The sequence below is a fragment of the Leptonychotes weddellii genome, chromosome 5, assembly GCF_054177405.1.
Source record: "Leptonychotes weddellii isolate Sample4059 chromosome 5, ASM5417740v2, whole genome shotgun sequence".
Classification (NCBI taxonomy): Eukaryota; Metazoa; Chordata; class Mammalia; order Carnivora; family Phocidae; genus Leptonychotes; species Leptonychotes weddellii.
The window spans coordinates 21648534-21662942 of record NC_138373.1 but is presented as its reverse complement, the minus strand read 5'-3'; the positions used below and the strand labels follow the sequence as shown (position 1 = coordinate 21662942).

Genomic DNA, 14409 nt, shown 5'->3' with positions numbered 1-14409 from the left:
TGATGATGAATATTAATTTCCAGTTCTTAAATTGCTTACTGTCTTTTGCTCTGTGTGATTATGGAAGTAGCTTCCTTTTCAGTCCAACCAGGATTTTCCTTCTCTTTCCTTCATCTCCACTTACCTACCTTTTGGCATTCCACACTATCTGATAAGGATTGAACTGATGATATAAGTAGATCAGTTGGGAATGTGTTCCCATTATAACAATATTAGGTCTTTGGATCCAGGAACCTGGAATATCTTTCTTCGTATTTAGTTCTTCTTTAATTTCTTTCAACAATGGCTTATTGTTTTGCACTTCCTTTGTTAAATTTATTCCTAAGTAATATATTGATGATATTGTATATGGAATTGTTTTCTGAATTTCATTTTTGGATTGTTTGTTGCTAGAATGTTGAAATATAATAGATTTTTGTATATTAATCTTATATCCTGCAACCTTGCTGAACTCATTTATTCATGCTAATAGTTTTTTTGTGGATTTCTTTATATAAGAAAGATTTTTTAGTGGTTCCTTTCCTGAATTTCTTATATGCAAGATTTTTTATATGCAAGATCATGTCATCTGCCAATGGACATAATTTTACTTCTTCCTTTCCAGTGTTGATGCTTTTTATTTCACATTTCTTGCCTAATTTCCTTGGCTGGAGCCTCCAGCGCAATGTTGAATAGAAGGGGTGAGACTGAGTCCCCTTGTCTTGTTCCTGATCTTAGGAGTAAAAGATTCAGTCTTCCACTTTTAAGTAGGACCTTAGTGGTAATTTTTTTTTTTTAGGCACCCTTTTTCAGCTTGAACCATTCTGAGTTTTTAAAATTTATCAGAAAGGGGTGTTGAATTCTGTCAAATGCTTTTCTGTGTCTATTCAACTCTTCATATGTCTTTGTGCGTTGTTCTGTTTATGTGGTGTATTCTAATACTTGATTTCCAGATATTAAACCAGCCTTGCATTCCTGGCATATAGTCTACTTGCTCATGTCATATAATCCTTTTAATATATTGCTGGGTTCAATCTGCTAGTAATTTTTGAGGATTTTTACATCTCTATTCTTACGAGATAATGGTCTGTAGATTTTTTTTCTTGTGATATCCTTGCTTGGTTTTTGTATCAGGGTAACACTGGCCTCATAGAAGGAGTTGGCAAGTGTTCATTCCTCCTTTATTTTCTGGAAGTGTGTGTGAAGAAATAAATGATATTCATTCTTCTTTAAATGTTTGGTAGAATTCACCAGTGTAGCTGTCTCATCCTGACCTTTTCTTTGTGGGAAGTTTTAAAAACATTTTTTAAATTACTAATTCAATTTCTTTACTTCTTATAGGGCTGTGAAGATTTTCTGTTTTTTCATGAGTCCAGCTTATTTTTGTAAATGGGGTTTTCCTGGGACACAACCATACTCATTCACTGACAGGTTGTTTATGGCTGCTTTGATACAACAATGGCAAAGTTGAATACTTAGGACAGAGACTGTATAGCACATAAAGTCTAAAGTATTCACTATGTGGCCCTTTACAGAAGAAGCTTACTGAGCCCTCTTGTAGAACATGAGGTTTTTCAGGAATGCATCTGTTGTACAATAGTAACCATGCTTATGTTTAATGAGTATCTGTTAGGTTGCACCATATTAAATTGCCATTTGTGTAGGTCAAAAATGGTCAAATATTGGTACTTATATATATGGTCAACAGAACATAAATTTCCAAGCATAGGAAAATTAATGGAATACAGGCTATGCCCTTAAGGAGCTACTGGTTTAGCGGGACACACACACACCAGCACACACACACGCACATGCCCACACTCTGGTGATGTCAGTGAATATAGGAATTGCTATTATAGGGGCACAAACTCAGTATTGCAGGAGCACAGAGTAGTGTGTGAACAGTTCTTACCAGTAGGGTGAGGGAAAGGGACTAGAAGCTTGAGAGGCCTCCAGAGAAGTGGCTGTGTTTCTGGCTGCTATGCATTTGAGCTGTACTTCATAGCACATGTAGGATTTTATCAGGTAAAAAGAAGCATTTTCCAGAGTTTTCCTCAGGGGTGGGGTTGGGCTGACATTGAGCCACAAGAAACATGCTGTGTTTCTTATCTTCAAACAGAATTGCAATGCAGTCCTGGAATATATGCTTAGATTAGAGGATATTAAAGATCAAGTCAGCATGGCTTCCTAATTTTTCAGATGAAGCTTGGAGGCAACGTGATTTGTTCACGGACACCCAGCTGTTGACCAATTATTTTATTGGCAGGAGTAGAGCCTGTGTCTTCTAACTCCCAACTCAAGGCAATTTCCATTAGGCCACTTGGATGTACAAGACAACAGAGTCAGAAAAATCACCTACTAGGGACACAGGCCTGGGTTTGAGTTCTGGCTCTGTCCCTTACTGACTCTGTTACTCATCACAGGGTTTGTGAGCCTGAATTGCCTCCTACATGGGCCCCCCAAAGTTCAGAGCTCAGAGTCTGAAACCAGACTCTCTGAGTTTCATCCCAGCACCACTGCTTACTAGCTATGTGACCCTGGGCACATTACTTAACCTCTGTGGGCCAGTAATATGAAGATAATAATAATAATACGTAATCTCACTGAGCTATAGGACCCAGCGAATTTAGGATCAAATGCATACATAAGGCACACAGAATAATGCCTGGGACATATAAAGTACTGAATGCTAACATTATTATAAGAAAAACAGTGGATCATAGGACTGTTCTAAGAATGAAGGGGGGTAATTTAGGTGAAGCCTTTTTCCAAACTTGTAAAACAATACAAGTAGAATTTATTTATTATTCTCTATGTGAATTAAAAGACTGGCAACCTGGAGAATGAAGTTGATGACTTTCATTTATTAAAGTCTTACTATTTGCCAGGGACTTCACTTCTATTATTTAAGCATCACAAGACCCAGAGATGGTTATTATTTTTGGCTGACAATGGTGACTGTGTAGCAGAGCATAGGAGGGAAGTACACAGACTCTGGGACCAGGCTACCTGGATCTGAATCCTTCCTTGCTCAGCCTCTTACTTGCTATGTGAACACAGCTGAGTTGCTTACACCCTGTGCCTCAGTTTTCCAGTTTGTAAATGAGGATGATGAAAATAGTATCTGCTTCACAGGTTGTTCTGAGGATTAAATGAGATAATTTTGTGAAGTACTTAGGACAGTATTTGATGTGTAGTAAGTGTTTCAGGAAAAAAATGAAAGCAGGAAGGAGGGAGGGAGAAAAAGAGAAAAAGGAGAGAAAAAAGGAAGGAAGGAAGAGGGAAGGAGGTAGGTGAGGGAGAAACCTAACACCAGTGAGATTATGCAGGTTCCTCACAACACATGACTCATACATGTGGAAGCTGGGATGGGTAAGCAGGTCTTGTGGATCCTCTCCAAAGCCTGTGCCCCTTCTGCTTAACCAGACTTAGGAGAAGGGCAGAGATGGGAGATGTGTTTCAGAACATCAGGCAGAGCCAATCCTCCAGGTTTCTAACAGCAGTATCTTGTTCCAAATGGATGAGTGATCAGGGAAGGTATGAGCCATTAAGTGATGTTCAGAGCTAATCCACTTCACATCCAGCCAGGGTCTCTGAGTCCACTTGGTAGACAGGTCCTTCCTCCACTGTGTTCCTTGCCAAGGACTTGCTGTACTGGAGCTCAAGGCTCTATCTTTTGACTCTTCATATGGCAATACCTGGGGAGTTTAGGCAGGGGCTCAGGCAGGGCCCAGATCTGGAAATTGTAGACCATGGGCTAAGGTTGGAATTCCTCCTTCTGTGACATCTCATTTTTCCAGCCCTTAGCTGCTCTCTCTCAGCTGGCGAGGGTCCTGGCTGGGTATTGTGTGGCTGGATCATCTACTGAAGTCTTCATTTGTATTTTGTTCTCCTTATCTCCTTACCTTTGTACCTCTCCTAGAATTTAAGATGCTATTGATTTTAAGCTGCACCGCTATTTGGTATTTCACTAAGAAAAAAACAAAACACACTACCAATTAACCTGTGATAAATGCTTATCATTTAGAATTTTAATTTCATACTCCTGAAAGGAGCTTACTACTAGTCCCTTTGAGTCATAGATTTCAACATGGATCACTCTTATGGACATATAAAAAAGAAAATGTAAACAAAAAATTGTTGAGAGTGGTCCTAAAACCTCTTCATTCAATGTGTAATGTCTCTGAATCACTTTTCAATTCAGAGTTGTCTTGGTCACCGATGTCTGTTTTTTCCACATGGTGTCAGCCTCTGTGCTGTTCAGTGTTGGTGATGTGGCATTTCCTAGAAGAGTCCTCCCGTGGGAGTCTTGGGATTTTCTTTTAAGAAAACTCTACAAATTTTGATATTGACATTTTCTTGATCTTATCAGGATATTGCAGTGAAAGGTTTTCAGATAACAACCCACACTCATATTCCTCCCTTAAGTGATCCTCAATGGTTTGTTGACTGAAAGGTCAAGGAGTTGTAGGTGTCTAGTCACACCACCTGGAGTATCAACCAAATTTGGACATGCACAGGAAATTATACCTATGTCTTGAGTGCCATTGACCAAAAGTTATGGTAAGATACCATCAATAATATCAGAGATGTTATAAGGCAGGAAAAGATGTACATCTTAGAATAGATGAAATAAGGGGTTTTCCAAGAAGGGAGCCAGTCCATTGTATGACTTTGCCTGGGAGGTGAGCTCCTTTCCTGGACTTTTTTGGGAGTTTATTGGGGAGAGAATACTAGATGGATCCTAAACAAAGTGAGGATGGAGGGGGGCAAGTTTGTGCTGGGGGTGGGGCAGAAGTGAGAAGGGCAGAGAGAAGAGTAGAGTGAATCCCAACTCTAGGAAGGTGGGCAGGTTCTCTGAGACATTGGGATGTGAGACTGGCTCCCTCACAAACTTTGGGGTGTTCAGATCTCAGTGTGGACAGTCAAGACATACCCACAGAGGTGTTCTTAGACACTGGGCTTCCAGCATCCTCTGGGGCTCCCATGGCCAAGCAGGATCCATTACAGTAGAGCTGCCTGATTTCACAAAGCAAAGTGGTTCCCAGAATATTCTGTTCTTTCTAACTTTGAGGCCCTTTCCTACTCCTGAAGAGTGAGAGGAAGCTCTGGTAATGACCGGAATCAAGTATTCCTGCCTGGCTGATGGTGTGAGGCTAGGATTCAAGTTTGATTTAGAGAAGATAAATGTGACAGTTTTTGTCTACTTTATTTATAGAATAAGAACTAAATTCATATATATTACTTGCCTGTTACATATGTTAAATAGGGTTTTTGTTTTTGTTTTTAATTGAAAATCTGCTCTGGATGGAAATAACCCTCGAGCCCGGCCTCAGTTCCCCCAGAATGTCTCTGTGTGGCTTCTTTGGGCTTTATATGGTATTTCTCAGTGGTCACTAGAGGCATCTGGGGCTGGAGAAATTGTGAACATTGCAGATGGTTTGTGCATTTGGCTCCTCCAGATGTCAGTGGTGCTCCCTTGGTCACTATGAGAGCCCCATGTACTTCCCACATTTCCAAATGGCCCCTCTCAGGGAAGCACCCCTTCTGGTGTAGAACCACTAGGGTAATGGGCTACAGCCATGGCTTTGCTGACTGACGTGAGCAACTCATTTGAACTCTCTAGGCTTACATTTCACTCATCATTGCCATTGTGATAGTTCAAAGATAAATTCTTTTTTTTTTTTTTAAGATTTTATTTATTTATTTGACAGAGAGATAGACAGAAGAGCACAAGCAGAGGGAGTGGCAGAGGGAGAGGGAGAAGCAGGCTCTGCACTGAACAGGGAACCCGATGCGGGACTTGATCCCAGGACCCTGAGATCATGACCTGAGCCGAAGGCAGACGCTTAACAACTGAGCCACCCAGGCGCCCAATTCAAAGATAAATTCTTAATAGGGACAGTAAGAAAGTATTCGAGACAAAGGAACCACAAAACAACTAACTGTATAGAAACATTATACTCTCTGAGAGAAAGTGTGGGAGAAGTAAAATATGCATTATTATTAGTGCCACAAAGGTTATTCTTAGAATTGCTAAACATGCAAGAAATTCTAAACAAGTGCTACTTGTCTGGTTTCTGCTCAACATAATCTGGGAAACTGAAAAAAGGAAACATGATCATAATAATTACTTAATTTCAGACCAGTGGCCATGAGAAAAACCACTCCTTTTGGTGAGTGGAAACAAAATAAAAGGAAGTTTTACTTTTCTAGCATTTTTATATGCCAGATACTGCAGTAAATGTATTACGTGGATTTTTCATTTGATTTCCACTGCAAGGCTGAGGTAGATATAGTTGTTCCCATTTCACAGATGTGAAAACTGAGGCTCAGAGAGGTTACATCACTTGTTCAAAATCATACAGCTAGGAAGGGGTAGAGCCAGTCTTCAAAGCAAGGCTTCGAGATCCACAATCTTTTCATCACAAAACACTCTCCAGGTTAAACCAAGGAGAGTGTTTATCAAAGCAGCTAATTTTTTTAATTCAAGTATAAGTAACAAAACAGTGTTATATTAGTTGCAGGTATACAATATAATGATTTAACAGTTCTACACATTTTTCAGTGCTCTTCAAGATAAGTATTACCAAAGCATCTTTTAAGGCAGCCTAGTGTGAAGGGAAATGCAAATTATGGTTGAGGGTGGTCAAGGCACAGCAGAGGTGGTGCTGAGCTGGAAGGTCAGGTGAGCCAAAAACAAGAGAACCAGCCTGGAGGTCAGAAGCTGGGAGGGCTGAGTGCAGGGTGGAGCTCACGGGGAAGAATGGGTGAGAACAAGGCGTTCATCAGCGAGCTTCTGTGTGTGTGCGTGTGTGTGTGTGTGTGTATGCATGTGCATGTCCCTGCACCTGCCTTTCCACTGTCCCCATTGCCTGGATCAGATACAAGAATGGGAACAGACACTGAAAGGAACCATGCAGTGTTGATGGACTGAATGATTAACTGTGTTCCCAATGTGCTTGGTTTAAGGACACAATCTGTGCTGTGTGCTTCTAAATGGAGACTCCTGCGGTAATTAGAGTTATGCTCAGGCTCCTCTTGCAAGCCCACTGAAAGCTTTTGCTTCTTTAGATGTTCCTCTAGCATAAACCTGGGACAGTGATTTCATTCCGGCCCTCTTGGACTTGATGCGTACTCCCGCCTTGTTCAGCTCAGTTGCAGCCAGTTAGCAGATGTGTGGGCTGCTTGCTTCCTTCTGGGCATTGAATGGTCCATGCTCCATCCTTGGGACAGTCCGTGCCACCTCTCTCTGCCCTTCCGAGATGTCTGCTGATGTTGCCTCCCTTGCCTTCCCTTTGTACCAACTGCTTTCAGAGTCAGTAATTTTATTTTTTGTTTCCCAGCCATGCTGAACACATTCCAGTTCTCCAAACATGCCAGGTTCTCTCAGGACTCCAGGCCTTTGCACACAAGGATGCCTGACTAATTCATCCTTCATATCTCAGCTAAGATGTCACTTCCCTCAAGAAGACTTGCCATTGCCCGCAGGCTGAGTAGGGATCCACATGGATGTTTCCCTAGGGCCTCGTATATATAGCCCATGCCCCACAATCAGGGCACTTGTCATCCCTAAATGGTAAATGGTTGTCTGATTACCTGTTAGTTTATTCTGTTAGGTGGTTAGCATTTATGAGGGCAGAGGCTCCATTTCTTTTATTAGATGTGTGTCTGATTTCAGTTCTCGAGATCTAACTTTGTAGCTATCTGGTTAGTTACCGTTGTTGCTACTCCTTTTCTAAATGCAGGGGAAAGTTCCAAAAAACTCTTAAGAAAGATTTGACTACATTTCGAAATGAGTGGTGCCCCCCTGGTTTAGTTTGATGAAACTAGAAAGCTCTTTTCTGCTGACAGGGTCCCACTGTCATGAGACCATCTACTCTTTTGGAGTTACAGGTAATCATCTTCTCTTGAGATGCACATATTCCCGAGAGGGTTAATCAAGCCATGTGGTATGAATTAGCTTTTCTCAGTGGTCTCAAATTGTGCTGATCAGAGAGCTTACCAAAAGAGTTTTAAAAAAAATACAGATTCCTGGTCTCTATTCATAGAAATTCTAAGTCATTTGGACTCCACAATGAATGGGTCATTAGCATACTTGTACTCAGCCAGTCTTTTAAAGGGAGAGCTTAAACCACTCATAGAATAGTGTATTCTGGTGGTAATTTACAGTGTTAAATTTGTTACAGAATCCAGTTTATCACAGATTTACAACTAAACTAATCTCCTGTGAGGAAGACTGTTGGTTGGCTCAATCCACTTGCATTACAACTTCCTTTAAAGGTGCTTTTCTTCCTAGAAAGAAAGTACATCTCCCAGAGAGGATTTCCGAAAATTAGACACACTTGCTTGAAAGTCAGCTTCAGAACTGAGTTAAGTGGGGAGCAAGGTAAGAGGCACTCTTTTTGCTGGTGCAGTGCATAGCAGAGGCACTTTGGACCTATAGCTTATAGATTCCTAGCTTGGCAGGCAGCTTCCTCAGTATAGTGGGAGCAGAGGATCCTTTGGGGGCTCAGTTCTGCTGTGTTGTTTTAGGAGTCACTCCTAGAAGCTCAGTCTAGAAGCTTTTTCTTCAGTTGTCCCAAGGATTCTAAAATCCATCTCTGCGGTGCACATGGCCCAAAATTGAAGAGATCTGTGCTTTAGTAGCTGAAGTGGATTATATTCTCTGCAACCATACCCTAGAAAATCACCTATCCATTCTAATTTAGACCTCAGACTTTATCATTCATATCTATATCATTGCCATCCTGGGGGTCTTGGGAAAATGAAGTTCTACTCGACAGAGCCTTCTGCCCATAAAGTTTTGATCATTAAGTAGATTGTGCCATGATTCTATAAAGCCCAGGATCTTTGCTTCCTTTGCTTCCCTTTGCTTCCCCCTTCTAGATGAAGGTCCATCAGTGACCCATCTCTTCCCTTTCTAGAGCTTTTAGTCTTTTATCAGAGCTGATAAGATAGTGTCTGGTATAGCATGGGTTCTTATAAACAATTGTTGGAAGAGTTAATTCAATAATAAATTAGTGAGCGAGTGCATGAATGAATGGGGAGGAAGAAATGTATATGGAATGGAAATACAGTGTCACTACAGAGTAGGTACTCAGTGAATAACTACAGAATAAAGATATGAACACAGTGCTTAGTACCTAGTGCTTAGTACATAGTAGGTGCCCTCACTAAATTTTTACTGAGTGAATTAATGAATGATGTCTAAAAATGCCTAGCATAGAGCCTGGTCTATAACATTTTAAAATAAATGAATGAATAATAATTTCATATAACTGTATGGATTCTTTCTTCTACCATCTCTTCCTCAACTCCCTCCTATTCACCTTGGCCAAGGTCTCATCTCTTGCCTTAGAGCCTTCCTTGGCCTTAAGCCATCCATCAACATCTGTTCATCTGTCTTCTGACAGCTAAGTTCTGGCTCATCCCCAACCAACATTTTCAAGCATCTACGTTTATATATATACCTTACAAAAATGAGGAGATGAATAATAATGGATGCCACCTACTACCTACCTATTATGTCTTAGGCACCTACTCGGTGCTTTCTGTGTATCATCAAAAAGTTTCACTATAGCATAATTCTCTACAGTTCACAGATGAGGAAACTAGCTCAGAGAAGTATTGTGTCAAGATCACACAGCTAGAAAGTGGCATACCTGGAATTTGAACCCTGGCCTCTCATGTCAAACCTACTGTTTTTTCCACACTCTGCTGTTTATGAAGCTACAAAACACATGTGAAACAGACACATTTGCATCTGAATGCATATTTGTCTACATTAGGCTTTCCAGCAGCAGCTCAGGGACATTGTGAACTGAATAACTCTTCGTTGTGGGGGCTGTCCTATGCACTATAGGGTTAGTGTAGCAGCATCCCTGGCCTCTACCCAGTAGATGCCAGTATCTCCCTCTATCCTAAGTTGGACAAATAAGAATGTCTCCAAATATTATCAGATGTTCTCTGTGGGGCATAATCTGCCCTGATTGAGATAAATTGATCTATGTAAATGAAGAGAAAATAGTTCAGCATGTTGCAAGCAAAGAAAGTACTCAGTGATGGTGGGACACTGAGCTGGTCATGGCTTTGGTTTGGCTGACAATCAGATTGGCTGGGAAGTCCTCCCTAGGAATTAGGGGTCAGCCTGCATTCCATCAGGACATGGGATACACCATGTGAATTCCACACCACATGTGAATTCAGGAACTAGGATATGGAGCATCTGGTCCCATCAAAAGCAGTGGGGTATAATGGGGAAAGTGATAGAAGAACGTGGAAGGCAGAAGAACATGGCTTCAGCTTCAGGCTCACTGCTTGCTCACTGTGTGGCCTTGGGCCAGTCTCCATCATCTTATAATATCACTAACATTTATTGATGGTTATTATGTGCTAGATACTGGTCTTAATGCCTCATATGTATTTACTCATTGAATCCCCATGATAATCCATTAAAATAGCTATTCCATTTTTACAGGTAAGGACACTGGGCAAGCAATAGCCAGGATTACATGTGGTGGAGTCAAGAGTCTCTATTTCCTTTGTATGTCAAAAGAGGGATTGGAGTAGCTGATTTCTTAGATATCACCCAGTTTGAAAAGTCTAGGATTCTAGGCAGTCATTGATTTAACATACGTTATTGAGCATAAATATATGTTAGACAGCATGGGGTCTGAATCCTCCCTGGGAACTTATAGTTCTAGAACAGGGGAAGTAAGACAAGCACATTTTTCTTTAAAAAATTAATTGCAAACGGAGTAGCTATTAGATGTCAGGCATGTGTTAGGTGTTTGACCTGAGTTAACTTTTATCTGCACAATACCTCTTTGGGCCATTATCACCTTTTCTCAGATGAACAACTGAAGCTTGGAGAGGTGAATTGACTTGTCTGTGACTATCAGAGTGCAGTGAAATCAGAGGTTTAAAAAAAAGTTCTGTTGGAGTGGAAGTGGCAGAAGGTGAATGTCTCATTTCAGGCCCAGCTGGGCCACCTCCTCTCTCTGTCATTTAGGGATGAAGTGGAGGAGGTCAGTGCAGGCTCCAGTCTCTTAAGGCAGGGCTTCTCTGGCTCCAAGACTGTTGGCAACCCCAGGTGTCTTTCCCTTTCTCCTGAGAAAATCCATGGAGGTAGAGACTCTGGATGGATGCCCTAAGGAGTCGGTGGCTCCATGAGTAACAATCACAAAGCAATTCTCTCTTCCCAGCTTGTTCCTGAGAATGCCCAAAAGGCCCAGATATGACTGGGGACCCCTTTTCTCAGAACACCAAGATGATGCTGTCCTTACCTGGGATCCATGGCCCTGTTGTCCATATAACTATGCTGTTTTGCACCTACAAGTCTGGCAAGGTCCTTTTCCCAGGTCTTGTTCATTCCTTTCTCATTATGACCTTCTCTTTCCAGTTCTTCCTCCCCATCTAACACCACTGGGCAAACTCCTACTCATCCGTAGTGTATTCTCAGTCACCTCCTCCCAGAAGCCTTCCACAATTCTCCCAGTTTAAATGGCAGCTTCCTCTGCACTTCCTTAGCCCTTGGTTTATATCTTTATTTTTATAATCATTATTCATATTAATGTCTCCCTCAGTCACTCAGAGGTTCCTAAAGGTCAGGGGCTTGTATTTTTTAATAAACTGTATACCATTGTGCCCAGTTGATAACATTCATTCATTCCACAAATATTTTTTGAGTACAAAGCAAGCACTGTGCTAGATTTGGGGTTAGGTAAGGTAAATTTTCCTTATTACCCTGGAACCCAGAGTCTACTTCAAGAGAAAAACAATCTAACAAAAGTTATGACTCAGTGTTCTAAGTGTTATGAAAGGTACATACAAGGCACAGAATGAAACAAAAGAGGGAGGCTGACTACAGGAAATCAGGAAAGATTTTGCAAAGGAAATGCTCCAGTTGGGCTTTGCAATACAAATGGGAGCTTGTCAGGAAGACAAAGCTGTTGGAGACGAAAGGCTTGGTAGATAGAGGGAACAGTTTGAGTAAAGGCCTAGAGGCATGAAACAGTGAGTTGAATGCAGGGAATTACACCTGTAGCATGGATGAAGAGTGGAATTCATGCAGGGGCAGTAGGGGATATAGCTGAGATAAAGGAGGTAGGGAGTGAAGGATTCTGTATGCCCTACTGAAGAGCTTGAGTTGATTCTGATAGGCAATATGGGGTGTCTGTCAAAGTCACAGACCAGTAGCCTGTTGTCACTGCCCATAGGCAGAATCTTGACGACCATGTTTGTTTTTGTTTTTTTTTTTAAGTTAATGGTCTTTTTTATTGGAAAAAAAAAAGACTAGCATTTACAACTTGGAATGGACGTAAATTGTAATTTCTTGATCAGCAATGTTGATGCTTGTGCTGAAGTCCCACAGCCACAACCTACTCTGCTGACTCCAAGTGATGGTTCAGGAGGTTTTAAAAGCAGAGAGTCCCAAGATGCTCCCTTGGTAAGGTTTCTTTTTTTAAGAAAAAATTTGAGTGAATGGTGACAGCCTGACACCCATTTCACTCTAGGACAACGCTAAACCAACACATGCAGCATGCCACCGGGTTGAGTGTCATGGTCACCATGGGTGGGGGTGCCTGGAAGTATGAGAGGGCCGTCCTGCTAAGTGGGGCTGCGTCTAGACAGTTTATCCTTCACCCATTTTTCTGCACAGCATCTTGAGGTAAGCCAATTTTAAATGTTTTGTTTTCAGTAAATCAGCTATGACAATTTATACCAACAAATTGAACTAGAATCTATTTGAAGAAGTTTTAAATTTGTTTTTTCATTTTTAGTTTTTAATACAAATGCCTGACTGTGTTCAGTTGTCAAGCTGCATGCATGAAAAACTGGCCAGCCCAAACAGTGTATTAATCATGAGCAAATGGAAGTGCAAGGAGTCCACTAGGTGCTTCCTTATCATTAAGGTTGTACAAGTATTTATATCGTAAAACTGATGTGTAGCTTGATCTTTAGGGGACAGGACCACCAACCAATACATGCAGAGTTTGTGTGTGGACAGAAGGTACTTTTGACATTTAGTTTTGCTATATAGAAACAGAATGAGTAAATGAGCTTTTTTTTTTTTTTTTGCAAGAGGTAAGTAAAAGATTCAATTTGATTCTTCTAGAAGGGGGGAAAGGAGTCGAAAGTAGGCCTTCATTTTGCACTCATCATCTGTACGACTTCTTCATAGTTGACTTGCCCATCTCCATCAATATCTGCTTCTCTGATCACTTCATCTACTTCTTCATCTCTTAGTTTTTCTCCTAAGTTGGTCATGACATGACGTAGCTCCGCTGCACTGATGTAACCGTTGCCATCCTCGTCAAAGACTCAGAATGCCTCGCGAATTTCTTCTTCACTGTCTGTATCTTTCACTTTTCTAGCCATCACAGTCAGAAATTCTGGGAAGTCAGTGGTGCCATTACTGTCGGCATCCACCTCGTTGATCAGATCTTGCAGTTCGGCTTCTGTTGGGTTCTGACCCAGTGACCTCATGACAGTTCCAAGTTCCTTTGTCATAACGGTGCCATCGCCATCTTTGTCAAATAGGGAGAAAGCTTCCTTGAACTCAGCAATCTGTTCTTGGGTCAGCTGATCGGCCCTGGCGAGCAAAGGGAAGAGGAGCAGAGGGAGCCAGGGTGGCTGCACAGTGGGTTGACTCCGGGCTGCTGCTGCCACTGCTAAGGTGCACGTGCGCCGCCGGCGGCCAACTGCGAGTAATGGCGCCGCGCCTGCGAGGCTCCCAGCACCACTGCCCAACCATGTTTGTTCTTGATGAGCCCACGTCCTTGGCTTGACGGGACTGGGGATGGGCATCTGGACCAACCCCAAATCCCCTCTCCCAAGATCTGTAATTAGAGCTGAGAAAGAGTTGTCCTTCTCTAGAATGGCTAATATATGGCATGTGAAATCACTAGGTAAGGTCCTTTTTTGGTTCATTAGTACAGAGGTGATAGGCTGAATTGTGTTGCCCCAAAATTCGTATGTTGAAGTCCTTAACCCCAGTGCTAACCTTAGAATGTAACTGTCTTTGGAGATAGAGTTTTTGAAGAGGTAATTAAGATTAAATGAGGTCATTGGACTGGGCCCTAATCTGGTATGACTGGCATCCTTATTAGAAGAGGAGATGAGGACACAGGCACACACAGACTGAAACCCATGTGAAGACATAGGGAGATGGCCATGGACAAGGCAGGGAGAGAGGCCTCAGAAGAAACCAACACTACTGACACTTTGATTTTAGTCTCTTCTAGCCTCCAAAATGGAGGGAAAATCCATGTCAGTGTTTAAGGCACCTACTCTGTGGTACTTCGTTATGGAAGCCCTAGTAAACTAATAGAGTGGGTTTCTAGCTAACAGATTTGGGCATCTGGTTGTAGTCTGCAGAAAGATCCTGTTCAGCGGGCCCCAAAGGATGGCCCCTCCCCACCACCT

At 41.8% G+C, this 14409-nt stretch overlaps 1 pseudogene; it reads right to left on the bottom strand.

Moving 5' to 3' along the window:
- Positions 1–12980: 12980 nt before the first annotated feature.
- LOC102747996 (calmodulin-alpha pseudogene) lies at positions 12981–13798 on the bottom strand (annotated as a pseudogene).
- Between the last annotated feature and the right edge of the window lie 611 nt (positions 13799–14409).